The sequence below is a fragment of the Hesperophylax consimilis genome, unplaced genomic scaffold (assembly GCF_061612785.1).
Source record: "Hesperophylax consimilis isolate HC1 unplaced genomic scaffold, BYU_Hcon_1.0 scaffold_32, whole genome shotgun sequence".
NCBI lineage: Eukaryota > Metazoa > Arthropoda > Insecta > Trichoptera > Limnephilidae > Hesperophylax > Hesperophylax consimilis.
This window is the reverse complement of record NW_028301262.1, coordinates 865,123-877,519: the sequence shown is the minus strand read 5'-3', so window position 1 is coordinate 877,519 and position 12,397 is coordinate 865,123. Positions and strand designations below refer to the sequence as shown.

The window sequence follows — 12,397 nt, the reverse complement described above, 5'->3', positions numbered from 1 at the left end:
CTGTGAGTCAGCATGTGACTCGTCAGATTGCCCCTTCGAGAACATGAATACTTGCACTCAGAACATGAAAAGGGTTTTTCTTCACTGTGAGTCAGCAAGTGGCTCTTCAGATTCCCTTTTCGAGAACATGAATAATTGCACACAGAACATGAAAATTTTTTTTCTCCACTGTGAGTCAGCATGTGACTCGTCAGATTGCTCCTTTGAGAACATGAATAATTGCACTCAGAACATGAAAAAGGTTTTTCTCCACTGTGAGTCAGCATGTGACTCGTAAGATTGTCCCTTCGAGAACATGAATAGTTGCACTTAGAACATGAAAAAGGTTTTTCTCTACTGTGAGTCGGCATGTGTTTAGTCATACATCCTCTTTGATAACATGAATAATTGCACTCAGAACATGAAAAAGGTTTTTCTCCACTGTGAGTCAGCATGTGCCTCGCTAGATGGCTTTTTTTAGAATATGAATAGTTGCACTCAGCACATGAAAAAGGTTTTTCCCCACTGTGGGTAAGCATGTGATTGGTCAGTAATATTTTTCGAGAACTTGAATAATTGCACTCAGAACATGAAAAAGGTTTTTCTACACTGTGAGTCAGCATGTGACTCGTCAGATTGCCCCTTCGAGAACATGAATAATTGCACTCGGAACATGAAAAAGGTTTTTCTCCACTGTGATTCAGCATGTGCCTCGTTAGATGGCTTTTTTGAGAATATGAATAGTTGCACTCAGAACATGAAAAAGGTTTTTCTCCACTGTGAGTCAGCATGTGACTCGTAAGATTGTCCCTTCGAGAACATGAATAGTTGCACTCAAAACATGAAAAAGGTTTTTCTCCACTTTGAGTCAGCATGTGACTCGTCAGATTGCTCTTTTGAGAACATGAATAATTGCACTTAGAACAAGAAAAAGGTTTTTCTCCACTGTGAGTCAGCATGTGACTCGTAAGATGGCTTTTTTGATTAGATGAGTAGTTGAACTCAGAACATAAAAAAGGTTTTTCACCACTGTGAGTCAGCGTGTGCCTTGTCAGATAGCTTTTTTGAGAACATGCATTGTTGCATTCGGAACATAAAAAATGTTTTTTCCATGTATGGGTGCTTAAGTGACTTTTGAAATTCGACTTATCAAAATTGGAATAGGTGCAATGAGGACAAAATAATTGTTTTTCCACAGGATGCGTCTTCAGATAATAATAATAATAAAAAAATAAGAAGGCATAAATTATAAACACAAAGAAATTATTTTTACCGGACTGGACAATTCTTTCAAAGCGTTCTAAGCATTCCTTTTTTACATCCTGCAGGTCTATGTCAATTTCCATACAAGAGAATCCCCCATCATTATCTTCTCGGCGTCCGAGTTCCGCCTTGACCGTTATAGTCTTCTCAAATGTAAGCTATAAAACAACATGTTCGTACATTGACAATTGATGTTAAACAAAAAAAAAATATATAAAATTTTTTCGATAGAAAAAATCGTTGACTAACCCTGCAGAAGTGAGAATTAGGAGAAGAGAGTTCAAGATTAATTGAAAAGAATTAATAAGAATGACCCGGATGTCCGCTTCAGGAAGGAAAGGGTATTTGTTCTTAAGGGCCATCTCAAAACATTTTTCGAAACTTTACGCCGATAGATGGTGTTATTTTCAATATCGTCTAATAAAACACTTTTAACACGTTATGCTTTATAATGTTGAGATGAATTATTGGTTTGCGAACGTATATAAGTAATATTAATCTGTATAAATTTTTTATGGTACCTATAATTACATAATCGTAGAAAACGGCTGAAAAATACACAATTTCATTGCAAAAAATACGTACAAAAGACATTTCACGCAGCTCCGCGCGCGTTGGTACAGGAAATTTTTATTTACCCAACCAAAACCATTTGCGAAAAAGACTCCATTTCAAAAAATTTACGATGTTTCGCATGAGTATGAAAGAGACACGAGATAGAGGTTTGTTCAATTCACTAAACTAAATCAATGCCTGGGAAGATTAAATAATTTATAAAAGGAGCCGGCTAGGAACAACGGTATGTGTGCCGGGAGCTGGCGTTAACTGGACCTTTTTTTTTAAGGCCGCTTTTGCTAAATGAACATAATCATACCAAGCGATGTAGGTATATACCTACATAGTAACCATGTATTCGCGCTTTTGCTTGCTCACAAATATTTCGCGAATAAGTCAAAAGGTTACACTTTTTCTTACATTTCTATGGGGCGCATTCATCAAACCAACGAAGTGGTTAGAATTGCCAGACGGAGAAACAAATTTGTCATATGCATAAGTCAGAAAGGGCTCTCGTAATATCAAGCATCTAAATAATATAGGCATTGTTTTGAAATCAGCTCGCCACGTGCGTCGTAATATATGAGTGTCCACAAAGACAATGCCTACAGTGTGCATATGAAGTCGCCTTTTCACATTAAAAAACTTTTTGTATTTTGTAAATGGGTATATTTTATTTTCACAAATGACAAACATGTCATGTAAATAATAGTAAATCCTTTATAGGGCAGAAAGGTGATTGAAAAAAAAAACTTTTTGTACAAATATCTTATACACGGTGTCCATAAACTAGTTGTAAAACTGCCATCACAGTAAGCGGAAAGCGTTGCCTGGGTCGTGATGGAGGAATTAGCCAGCTGTGGAATTGAACTCACGATGCCTGGCGGGAACGACGATAGTAAAAGATTTTTTATTTACTTATTTATTTATTTTTTATTCTTTTCACATATTCTGTCCATATTTCTTTTTTTTGTAAGATCCTTTTTCTTTCAATGTTTGTTTTAATATTTTGTCCGATAGCTTGAATTGGTCTACTTTGTCCAATTAATTCATCATCTTTCTCACAGAGAAGCAGTCCTGGATTTCTCCACAAAAATTAATTTTAGGGGTCTCGTCATTCGAACACTTGTTTTCTTTATTTCCGCGCCAGTGTTTGTGGGAACTAAAAGATATAATATAAAGGCATTAAAGGTGTATAATTTTTGAGCAACATTAAATATGAATCACCCTATACCAAACGAGCGACATGGGTCATAAAATAACAAGCGTGATGGTTAGTTAGTTAGGTAGGTACCGAGAAAATATTTAAAAAAATAACAAAATATTTTGAAATAATTTCATAATACTTACCTGTATTCCGATTCGCCGTGCTGACGTTTCATCCCGTTCGCACTTAGTCTTGGATTCACTCTTTTCCCGGAATACTGATGATTCTTATAAAGGGCATGCCTCATTTTTATGGAATAACAATGCGGTACAAAATCGAAAAAAGTCACTTCAAACCGCGGCAGACAATGACTGTTGAATGAATGAATGAGAGAATGTGAATTGGCGGGCGTCTAGCTAGTGATAGTTACAGATTTAAGAAAGTTCTAAATAATTACAACCGCTCTCACTATAATTATTATACAGTTAATTTTGCCTTTTTTACTGCGTGCCAAAACCGCAAATGTTCCTTGCGACGAGTAATACTGGAACATTCGTAAAAAAGCAAAACGAACATTCTATCAGAATAACAAATCAAGCCGCGCAAATTGACATTTTTACTACAAATTTACTGACCACTTTAACACCGTAGGAATGGGCTAATAGCGTGCACGTGAAACATATGGCTCGCACATATGTTTGTCTCCTTCTAACACGGATTCGGGCATTTCGGCTGGCGGTGCCCGCATAAAATAATTACTTTTGTTAATTTAATTACTTGGTTATTATAAGTGATAGAACAGTGAAATTTTCGTTCGCGATAAACTCATTACGAGTATTATTTTTCGGTACTAAAATAAATAAAATATTATCTGTAGTTTTCAAATGTGGCTGAAAAATAGATTGTATGGGAATTGTCACATCTTTTTCACCTTAAAGTCCGATTATGATTCTAAATAATTAGAATAAAACATCATGAATTTTCGCTGTGACGATTCGGGTAGTTTAATTAACAACACTAAATCAGTGTTATTAACAATATCCAATAATTAATTAATTTATGTGCCTTAAAAATGTATACTGTATTGTTTATTTTTTGTGATTGCAAGTTGTATAAAGTGACGAGAGAGAGGAATAACAATTTTCAAGAATGCTACTGACCAGCGTTATGACAACGTTTTAATAATAATCATTAGATCTTTTAACGGTGTAAAGACATGTAATTGCTTTATTTGTAAAAACTTCAACATGGGGAACGAACGACTTCGTATCATCAAAAACGACGACCGGATCTATTTATTAGTGATACTTTTGAAAGATAAACATTCTATAAAATAAAGAAACCATATCATTGATAAATAGAAAGCACAGAATCGGACCTACATGAGAACCTTGAAGTTCCCTACTAAAAACATCAAATTCATGCAATACAAGGCTAGATATTTTAACTTATAATTTTCTGGACGTTAAATAGGTCTCACGCAATTTCAGTGGATTAATTTTGATGTAAATTACGTTTCACATCAAGAACTTGAATAAAGTTCAAGTTAACAATAATTCAACATTGAAATAATAAGTTGAAATAAATATCAACGCAACGGTGAAGCAAAATTAAACCACAGAAGCGAGATAAAGAAGAGGAATCTGGATAAATGGAATAGCTAAATGGCAATGAATATTGAATATTCCCTGAGCTGAAGAAGATCTCTGGATATTTTTAATATGTCACACATACAGTTTTCAAACAACTTATTATTCCGGGCCCCTAGAACCGCCTCTGATGAGTTTTGCGTATGTGAGTATTTAAATTTCCCCTTTGAGAACTTGAATAGTTGCAGCCAGGACATTTATTTATTTATTATTAATTTAAAAAAAAAACATGACATTACATATAACAGTGATCTTTGGCTGTCCAACTAGGAGATTACCTGTTTTAGGACAGTCAGAAATAGGCAGATTTGTCTAGGTATTGACTTTTACTTAGTTATTGCACTTTATAAATAATTTGAAAAGTTTTCTTGGTTCATATAAGAAGTTGCTAACTATATATTTTAAATAATATAAACGTAGAGAATAGACTAAAAGAATATTCAAATATGATAATTCAAAAATAGCAATATAGTAAAAAATTATTTACATGTGAGTTCAAATTGAAATTTTACTTTTTATTTAGATGAAATTAATAAGCTAGAGAATCAAAAATAGATAAAAGAAAGAAAGGAGATTAGAAGAAAATAGAGAATAAAAATAAGCCAAAAAAGTACAAATGGTGAATTAAAAAATATGCAAAAAGAAAAAAGTATATGTATAAATAAATATTTAAAAAAATAGAAGCATGTATGCTTTTCAACCATTCCGTGAAATCTTACTTTTAATTTGGTGAAATTAATGCGCCAGAGAATCAAAAATATATAAAAAAGAAAAGAAATTGAAAGGAAGAGTAGAAATAGATAGAAGATTAAAAAAAAGTTAATATGTAATTAATATAAAAAAAATGTCCGCTTTTTCTCCATTCCATGAATTTTTGTTTTTATTTTGTTGAAAAATGCTCTAGAGTCTAGAGAATCAATATAATATATACAAATAAAAATTTAAAAGAGAGTTGAGAAACTAAAACAAAGAAAATTAAAATAAAGCGATGTAAAGAACGGTTATAAGCAGATTATGAATTTACAATGGTAAACATTCCATGAAATTTTGTTTTGATTTTGTTGAATTAATGCTCTAGACTCTCTAGAGAATCAAATATAAATATAAAAAAATAAAAATTTAAAAGAGAGTTGAGAAACTAAAACAAAAAGAAAAATAAAATAAAAAGATATAAAGAAAGGTTATGAGCAGATTTTGAATTTACAATGGTAAACACATAAATTTACTGATAAATTTAATGAACTAATAAAACACAGGGTGGTTCGAAAAACGAAATGACTGGTAATTAGCAAATTTTCGCATTCATCTCTCCCCAAGATCAGAAGCCAATTATTTACCAGATTTCGGAGAATGTAAGCACTTTTTGATTTCCATGCATCGGGAATAAGATTAAGCAATTTAGGGCCTAAGTACGAGAATTTTCTTTGAGCTAAGGATGAAGAAGTGGTGGGAGGAACAACTGGGTTCCTCTTAGCATGTCTAGTATCGTGATAATGGAGAATGGAAGTGTATTGGTGACGCGTTCTTTGGGTATGTAATATGATTTTCCTCATGTATAATTGCCTTACATCTAAAACACGAATCTCTTCGAACAATGAATCACTGGGGTATCTGAACGGTTTTTTAAGTATAACTTTAAGAAGTGATTTCTGAGCTTTTGCTAGGGGATCAAGTATTGTTTTAGTACATCCGCCCCAACCTAAGGAAGCATAATCTAATAAGGAATTACACATGGCAAAGTAAATTCTTTTCATGTCTTTAATGCAGAGAATATTTCTAATAGCCCTGAAAAGATGTGTAAGTTTCCTGACTTTTGAGGAAGTTAACTCTATATGTTTATCCCACCTCAGAAATTTGTCTATGATAATTCCTAGATATTTAGTATTGTCCACACATTCTAAAGTACTACATTTACATACATTTATGGCATTGCAATGGTGTACAAAAATGCTATTGATCTCTTAAGGTTGACCCGCTTGAGTTGCGCTGAAGCAGATGAATTTAGTTTTATCCGAGTTTAGAGTGAGGAGATTGCTGTCTAGCCACTTTTTAACTTTGTTAATGCCAATTTCTGCTTTACTGTGAGTTTTTTCCCAGGTTTTTCCTTCAAATAATAATACTGTATCATCTGCAAAGGTAATAATATGGTCTGCAAAGGAACTATTACAAAACTCAATTATATAAACACTAAACAAAAGTGGTCCTAGCGTACTTCCTTGAGGTACACCGAATTTTATATTTGCTGGATCGCTTAGAGTACCGTTATTTCCACTCTTTGGCTCCTATTTTCTAGGTAGCTGACCAACCATTTTAAAAGTTGCCCCTGGATACCGATTCTCTGTAGTTTTCTCAGCAGAAATTTGTGTGAAATAGTGTCAAATGCTTTGGCTAGATCCAAGAAGAGTGCAATGCATTTAATACCTTTGTCTAGATTATAAGAGATGATTTTTGTCAAATTGGCAATGGCATTTTCAGTGCTTAAACCATTGCGAAAGCCATATTGTCTGCTAGAAAGGATGTTGTTATTTTCAAGATAATGACTGAGACGGTTCTTCACAATTTTTTCAAAAAATTTAGATACGGAATTTAGCAAGGAAACAGGTCGGTAATTTTGTATAAGTGATTTTCCCCATTTTTGTGTAGTAATATAACTATTGATTGTTTCAAATGATTAGGGAATTTATCCGCTTTAATGCTTAGATTAGAAATGAATGCAATAGTTATGGCTGTGTATGATTTAATGATTTTTAGCAGATTTGATGAAATCTTATCTGGACCACACGATTTTGAAGATTTGAGGTCGTCAATTATCTTCATGACTTCATTTGGTGATTTTGGATTAATTCTATTTTGTGACTGAGATTAGGGATAGATAAATTGGCTAGATCGGTTTCTGTTGTCATACATTTATCGAGAATTTTTTTCGCAAGTGTATCTCCCACAGATGTGAAATAATTATTGGCATAATTTCCCATGTTTTTGGGGACTTGAGAGTTTGAGTTGTTGATGTATGGAGATTTAATTTCTGAAGATTTGTTAATTTTAGATTTGGTTATTTGACGAAACGATTCCCAAAAATGTTTTGGAGAACAGTTGTTTTCGTAAATGAGTTTTTAAAAAAAGTTTCTTTCGCTGATTTTACTAAATTCTTGCACAAATTCCTATACTTTTTATAATAAACTTGTAATAACAAATTCTCTGGGTACGTTTTCGCCTTTTCATGCAGTTGGTTTCTTTTGTGGATCGATTTGACTAGTCCCGGGGAGATCCATGGCGTTAGTTTTATTAGTTTATTAGATATGGGTTTAATGCTTGTGTGTTTTGAAATATACTCATTTAGTTTGTTAACAAATTCATTCATTGCTCCATCAGTGTCTGCTTGGTCAAGAACTTTTTGCCATTTTTCTAAACTCAATTCGTCAAGTAGATTATTGAAGTTTGTGTGAGAAACGAATTTAATTTTTTTAGGGGTATGGGGCTTTTCTTTGAAGCAAATCGCTGTAGTGTAATGGTCTGAAATAGTAGTGTGCATAACAAAAGAGTCGATTAATTTTTTTTTTTTCACATTGATATGATCTATACAGGATTTGCTCAGGCCCTGTTCACGAGCAATGCTGTTAATTGTCTGAGTGAAACCATTTTCCGCAAGCAGACAAATATAATCGTTTGTTTGACGATGGTAATCCGGGATGGTATTAATGTTAATATCTCCTATAATGATTTGTCTTTCTAGTTTTTTTGAATTATTTATGATTGATTGTAATGAATTCAGGAAGGGGTTGATATTTTGGAAAGAGGGTGACCTGTAGATAGCAAATTTACACATATGATTTTTCAATATTATTTTCATGCAGTTTGATTGCGATAATGAAATTTCTTCTACTTGAGCTTATAGACCGTCTTTAATATATATCACAATCCCGCTTGATTTGTTGAGTTTGAATTTGGTGTGATGTTCAGAGTAATTGGGGATTGACTTGGATGTGTAATCTTTGTTTATCCAACATTCAGTTTATATGATAACATCAAAAGAGGAATTAAATTGATCAAGAAAAATTGTAAAATCATCAAGATTCGATATACTTCTGATATTCTGATGTGTGATTTTCAAGCTATATGAGCTCCAGTTATAGTTGTTTAATTTATTCATATCTAGAACAACGTTCATGTTACAGCTAATATCGGAATCGTTGTAATTATTCACACGCAGCTGAATCATAGTTATAAATTAATTAATATAATATTTAAATATATGAGTTAGTGAGTTCTGAATGATGTGTGAGATTTTTGTGATGTTTGTGTCAATGATTGTTGTATAAAAACACGTGTTATTGTTCGTTCTGTAAGTTATTTGTAAATTGAGAATCTTGAAGGCTATACATATACTAAAAACAATAAAATGGCCTATATAATGGTAAGAACTTATGATGGAGAGAGGTTAATGCTGAAAATAAGTTACAGTGAAAAAATGAAAAAAAAAGCAAATATATAAGATCAATTACATAATGAATATATAGGGTATGATTTTGATCTTGTGTGGGTATTTGGAGTGAGGTTTTCTTTCTAATTTATGAATAATTGATAAAAGTATACTATTACCCATTGACAAATGACTTATGATAAAATCAGTTGCTATTGATAAATGAATGAAAAATATATAAAAAAAGTATAAGATATTATATTTTTATCAGATATGTATAGCTTTACTGAGAGTATGGGATTAAATATAATTTCATACCATAATAATAATAGTCAAAATGAGAAAACATTTTTTTTACGACGTAATATCCTGTCGAAAAAAAGGGTTATGACTAGTGAAAAAGTCAGGAAATGAAATTACTATTACAAAATTAGCCTTATTAAAGTAAATTAACACAAAAAAATTAATAGACGCTAGGTAATTGATTCGACGATGTAGTGTCATATTGAAAATGGTGACGTGAATCGTGAAAAAACCAGGAAAGGAAATTATGATTACAACATTAAATTTCTTTATGTAAATTAAAACTAACAATGAACATGTAAATTAAAACAAACATGAGAAAGGTTTTTCTCCGCAGTGTGTAAACATGTGAACTTTTAGATTTTGCTTTGTTAAACATGAATAGTTGCAGTCGGTACATCGTCAAGTTTTTTTTACACTGTGTGTAAACATGTGAACTTTTAGATCGCTCTTTCGAGAAAATGAATAGTTGCACTCAGAACATGAAAAAGGTTTTTTTACACTGTGAGTCAGCATGTGGCTCATAAGATTGCCCCTTCGAGAACATGAGTAATTGCACTCAGAACATGAAAAAAGTTTTTCTCCACTGTGAGTCAGCATTTGGCTCGTCAGAGTACAACTTTGAGAACATGAAAAATTGCACTAAGAACATGAAAAATTGCACTAAGAACATGAAAAAGGTTTTTCACCACTGTGAGTCAGCATGTGCTTCTTTAGATTGCCCTTTGTCGAACATGTATAGTTGCACTCGGAACATCAAAACGGTTTATCTCCACCATGGGTAAGCATGTGAATTTTAAGTTGTCTCTTTGTTAAACATGAATAATTACAGTCGGGACATGGAAAAGGTTTTTCTCCACTGTGAGTCAGCATGTGCTTCTTAGGAACGCCCTTATGAGAAAATGAATAGTTGCACTCTGAACATGAAGAAGATTTTTCTCCACTGTGACTCAGCACGTGGGTTGTCAGATTGTTTCTTCGAGAACATGAATAATTGCACTCGGAACATGAAGACGGTTTTTCTCCACCATGTATAAACATGTGCCTCATAAGATTGCCCCTTCGAGAACATAATTAATTCCACTCAGAACATGAAAAAGGTTTTTCACCAGTGTGAGTCAGCGTGTGCCTGTTTAGATTGCCCTTTGTCGAACATGTATAGTTGCACTCGGAACATGAAAACGGTTTTTCTCCACCATGGGTAAACGTGTGAATTTTAAGTTGTCTCTTTGTTAAACATGAATAGTTACAGTCGGGACATGAAAAAGGTTTTTCTCGACTGTGAGTCAGCATGTGCCTCTTTAGATTGCCCTTTGTCGAACATGTATAGTTGCACTCGGAACATGAAAACGGTTTTTCTCCACCATGGGTAAACATGTGAATTTTAAGTTGACTTTTTGTTAAAAATGAATAGTTACAGTCGGAACATGGAAAAGGTTTTTCTCCACTGTGAGTCAGCATGTGCCTCTTTAGATCGCCCTTTTTCGAACATGTATAGTTGCACTCGGAACATGAAAACGGTTTCTCTCCACCATGGGTAAACATGTGAATTTTAAGTTGACTTTTTGTTAAACATGAATAGTTAAAGTCGGGACATGGAAAAGGTTTTTCTCCACTGTGACTCAGCACGTGGCTAGTCAGAGTGTTTCTTCGAGAACATGAATAATTGCACTCGGAACATAAAAAAGGTTTTTCTCCACTGTGAGTCAGCATGTGTTTCGTCAAAGAGCCCCTTTGAGAACATGAATAATTGCACTCAGAACATGAAAAAGAATTTTCTCCACTGAGAGTCAGCATGTGTTTCGTCATATAGCCCCATTGAGAACATGAATAATTGCACTCAGAACATGAAAAATGTTTTTTTTCACTGTGAGTCAGCATGTGACTCGTCAGATTGCCCTTTTGAGAACATGAATAATTGCACTCGGGACATGGAAAAGGTTTTTCTCCACTGTGAATCAGCATGTGCCTCTTTAGATCGCCCTTTTGAGAAAATGAATAGTTGCATTCGGAACATGAAAACGGTTTTTCTCCACCATGGGTAAACATGTGAATTTTAAGTTGACTTTTTGTTAAACATGAATAGTTACAGTCGGGACATGGAAAAGGTTTTTCTCAACTGTGAGTCAGCATGTGCCTCTTTAGATTGCCCTTTGTCGAACATGTATAGTTGCACTCGGAGCATGAAAACGGTTTTTCTCCACCATGGATAAACATGTGAATTTTAAGTTGACTTTTTGTTAAACATGAATAGTTACAGTCGGGACATGAAAAAGGTTTTTCTCCACTGTGACTCAGCACGTGGCTAGTCAGAGTGTTTCTTCGAGAACATGAATAATTGCACTCGGAACATGAAAAAGGTTTTTCTCCACTGTGAGTCAGCATGTGTTTCGTCAAAGAGCCCCTTTGAGAACATGAATAATTGCACTCAGAACATGAAAAAGAATTTTCTCCACTGTGAGTCAGCATGTGTTTCGTCATATAGCCCCATTGAGAACATGAATAATTGCACTCAGAACATGAAAAATGTTTTTTTTCACTGTGAGTCAGCATGTGACTCGTCAGATTGCCCTTTTGAGAACATGAATAATTGCACTCGGGACATGGAAAAGGTTTTTCTCCACTGTGAATCAGCATGTGCCTCTTTAGATCGCCCTTTTGAGAAAATGAATAGTTGCATTCGGAACATGAAAACGGTTTTTCTCCACCATGGGTAAACATGTGAATTTTAAGTTGACTTTTTGTTAAACATGAATAGTTACAGTCGGGACATGGAAAAGGTTTTTCTCAACTGTGAGTCAGCATGTGCCTCTTTAGATTGCCCTTTGTCGAACATGTATAGTTGCACTTGGAGCATGAAAACGGTTTTTCTCCACCATGGATAAACATGTGAATTTTAAGTTGACTTTTTGTTAAACATGAATAGTTACAGTCGGGACATGAAAAAGGTTTTTCTCCACTGTGACTCAGCACGTGGCTAGTCAGAGTGTTTCTTCGAGAACATGAATAATTGCACTCAGAACATGAAAAAGGTTTTTCTCCACTGTGAGTCAGCATGTGCCTCTTTAGATTGCCCTTTGT

General features: G+C 33.8%; 1 protein-coding gene across 1 annotated transcript in view; it reads right to left on the bottom strand.

The window, feature by feature from the left end:
* LOC149409257 (uncharacterized) overlaps positions 1-12,397 on the bottom strand; it is a 254,749-nt gene that overhangs the window by 108,551 nt on the left and 133,801 nt on the right. The gene's annotated exons all lie outside the window — the stretch shown is intronic.